This window comes from Dermacentor variabilis, chromosome 1, assembly GCF_050947875.1.
Source record: "Dermacentor variabilis isolate Ectoservices chromosome 1, ASM5094787v1, whole genome shotgun sequence".
Classification (NCBI taxonomy): domain Eukaryota; kingdom Metazoa; phylum Arthropoda; class Arachnida; order Ixodida; family Ixodidae; genus Dermacentor; species Dermacentor variabilis.
The window spans coordinates 258064115-258068043 of NC_134568.1; positions in this window are offsets into that span (position 1 = coordinate 258064115).

Consider the following 3929-nt stretch of genomic DNA (forward strand, 5'->3'; position numbering starts at 1 on the left):
TGCTGGAACATTTAATTTGAGGCTGTGTGACCACGCTTTGCGAGAATTCAGGTTCTTGGCAGATCCTGCGTCCCGTAAACTTCTGCGGTTGACTCTACGTATGTACATTTGTCCTCTTGACTCGCAAGAGGACAGTGCCAGCGGCTGTGGCGATAGATGTCTGTGCCGTACAAACGAAAGACGGAATTGTAATACCAGCTGTGCACATATCTCCAGGCACACCCTACAGTGTGATATCGAGTTCATGAGAACGCACTTTGCATGGTTTAGCCGTTATCACAATATCCCTGTGGTCATCGTTGGAGACTTCAATGTGGACATTTCAAAACCAGACAAGAAACTTTTCACTCAGTTTGTGCTAGAAAAGTTTGGTTTGAAGCGCCACACCAATTCAAGTCACTAATCTACTCAACAACGGTCGTGGATAGATTTAACTTTAGCCAAGATTCTATCTGAGGTTGTAACCGAACCAGTCAGTGTATATCACAGTAATCGCAAAGCTATCGTCACTATACTAAATGATGAATACGGCTCGAGTAGTAGGAGGCGTGAGAACATTCCTAAGTCGACGACGGAGGTTACAACTCATTATGGACACCTGGGCTCCAGTATCTATTACCGCCGTCAAAGGGACACCATCGACGTCAGCATCAATTAAGTTTTGGTTCGTCGGGAGCGTCAGTAGAGGATTTCTACACGACGAAGATAATGCAGCAATATAAATACATTTAACCTTGTTTAACCCAGTGTGATGTGCCAGCTTCGCTAGTCATTCACCTTCAGAGACTCAGAGTGGAATGGCTTCTAATCTTTATTTTTTAATTTTTTTATTTACTGAGTCGTTTAGTAACGCTGACGAGGGCACCTCCGTCTCCGTCAGGGTCGTGCAACATGCACCCGCGACTGCGTCGCGAACGTTTCGGCCGGGCTGGCACCCGGCTTGCGACGAGTGCCGGTGATTTGCCGTATCCGATCGCGCGCGTGTGCCGTTATCGTGCGTCGATAGATTGCGCGAGAACGCAGCTGTCGCGGTGCTTACCGCGCTGGCGCCATTGGCCTCGTTTTCAGCGGTCGCCGACGCGCCGACGACCGACGATAGTGCTGGCGCACCGGGAGCGTTATTTTGCGCGCCGCGCATTCTCGAGAGGACGCCGCGGGGCAGACGCGCTGCTTGCCTGCTGAGCACCAGCCCACAGAACCTGGGTGCGCGTCTCGCCCGTGGATGGCCGGAAGCCGACCGCGCAGGCCGCAGCGACGCGTTCAAGGCCTCGCGACAGCGTGCTGCGCTGCGCGACGCCCGTAGCGCTCCGGGGGGGACGACGACGACGACGCCATCGTCAGCCGTTTCGCGGGCAGCTGCGCGAGACGACGCCGAGTCTTTTCTAACGAGCGAAGCGTCGCAGCCGCTGGCACGCTGTCAAAGCGCGCCTCGTCGTCGAAACGGCCCGACACGTCGCAGATAGCGCTCGCGGCCCCCGTGGCGGCGGCTTGTTTTGCGCCCTGCGCGGTGTTTTTCTCGGCCGCTTGCCGCCGCGGGCTTATCTGGGCTGCTTCCCCCCCTAAGCCGCTGCCACACAGACTTTAGCCACACGTCGTTGCGAGCGCACCTCGCGGGCGCCTCGCGAGATTACGATAGCTGGGCGGCAGCGGCCGCGCGCTCCTCGCGTGCCTGGCCGAATCGCCGATGGTTCGCTGCGCGCTGGTCGCCATGACGACGGAAAAGTTTTTCAACTCCTGCGCTCACTGCTGCCGAACTGTCGCTCCCTCGAGAAAAAAAGGAAAATCCGTCGCTTGTTTCTCGCTAATGGCTGCCTCTCTATATACGAGGGTGAACGTGGCCGTCTGTAACACGTGAAGATGTGCAGAGAAGGGCAACTACTCTTTGCTTTTGCTCTGTCGATCGACAGAGGGTGCATGGAAGCCGCATACGAGTTGGTTGCGGTATGAAGCCGCACAAGAGCGGGAGTTGGGCCAAGTTTTGGTGGTGCGCATTGGCACGCGGCCTTGCTCGGCTGCCGCGTGCACCCCCGATGCTTGTATCGCGCACAGGCTGGCGACGTGGTCTGTTTCACCTCGCAGCGCGAGCAGTATCGGCTGGAATCGGGTGCTGAGAGAGAAAAGACCATGAGTGACCGGGGATGTCACGAAAAGAACCTGCGCAAATAGGAACAAAAATAAAAGGGGTTAGGAGGGGAGTGTACGTAGAAAACGCCTAGTGGTGCAGCCATGTAAACAGTTGCTGGTTGTGTAAGGCCGGATTGTTCGCAGTTTTAAAAGCGGCGAACGGGCGAAGTGCCAGTGGAGGAAATGAGAGCAAAGGTGGAGGTCGCCCTGCTTTCACAAGGCCCCCGTTCCACGCATTGGTGACGTACGCAGAAGCGAGAACGTCAGAGGCGCCTTGGTTGTTTACCAGGCGTAAACAGCGAAAATTACACTTTTTCAAGACGGGACCGCTCGAACGCTCAAAGAGCGAATGCATCAACGCACAATAACGAATGAATCGCGCATCTGGAGACGACAGAAGCACGCGCCCTAGCTCGTACAGCCCTCCATCTCTAGTTGCATGGTAAATGAGAAGCAAACAGGCAGCAATCGGTTCATCGGGAGATTTTGTACTCCACCATTGTATAGTTAGGGTGCATATCACTCTGACGATGTGTGCCGAATCTACAGTAGGCGCACTGTTCACAACGTGCCTATTTCAATTGGATTCCAGGGCACGTCAGCCCTATTAACATAGCTGCGCAGTAATTACTTCTGCATTCCAATGTGGGTTAGGTCATTCGGAGGAATTATTCGCTGTAATGAACGTAAGTCAGCCAGTGCCCTCAACATGCAGCTTCACGTGTATGCACTATTGCCTTGCAGTGCAGTGGTTTTCAGCGAACGTCCGACAAACACCGGCTCGAGGGAGCGCGCTGATGTATCGTAACGATAGACGCTGTATAGTTACTTACACATATTGGGACAGTAGTCACCGCTGTAATTCCTCTTGCAGCAGCCGCTTCACGACCCCATTGAAATTCTATCGCGGTCACAAGATTAGCGCATTTAGAGTAGCGCCGGCCTCGCGAGTAATGCAAAATGTCGCGTCTCACGTGTCCCCGCGGCATACAGCCAGCGCTGCGATCTGAAAAGGTGAGATTTCTGAGCCGCTGCATAGCCCTTTTTTGCCACGATGCGGCGGTTTTATGGCGGCGGCTGTCGTGCCAAGCAGACCGGCAAACCCGAAGGGATGACCACTCTAATAGCGTACTGGACGCCTTTCAAGAAGGCCGGCATTCTTCACCTTGCCCCGACCGGAGCGCTGCCTGTATTCCGGTTCTTGAGGGTGCAAAAACACTTTGGCACACGAGGCACGCTTCTGGACATTAACAGCTGCGTTGAGAATCGCGTAAAGTGGAAAGATAGGAAAGAGCGGAGAACGCGTGGCGGCCAAACTGTTTTCCAACGCCTCACGCTTCAATGAGCAAAGTAAGAGGGGCGCGTGGATAAGATGTGCGAAACGCAGCCTGCAGCAGAGCGCGAAACGCGTATAGGCGCAGTGTGTGGGTGCGCGAAGCCCGCTGTTCCTATTTTTTCTTTCAAGTCGCGCGCGTGCTACTATAGAGAAGGACGAAACCCGAACGCCCTGTTTACTACGATCGCGCTTGCTGAGAGCCGTTGTCCAACACAGCAGCAGCAGAAGAAGAAAAAAGCCCCTCACGCTATGCATATTAAGCTCCGCGCTGATAGCACCAGCGGCGGAGGGAGGCTGGAACTACACGGTTAGGCAAATTTATTACTACGATGCTAAGCATTTCTCTCGAGAGTGCTCCGCTTGTTCAGGAATTTTTCAGGCACCAGATATCGTGTTCTTGATGCGCTTTTGCTGGCATCGTGCCGTAATCAACTCATTCATTCCACGTCGCAACTTGTCCACCCACTAC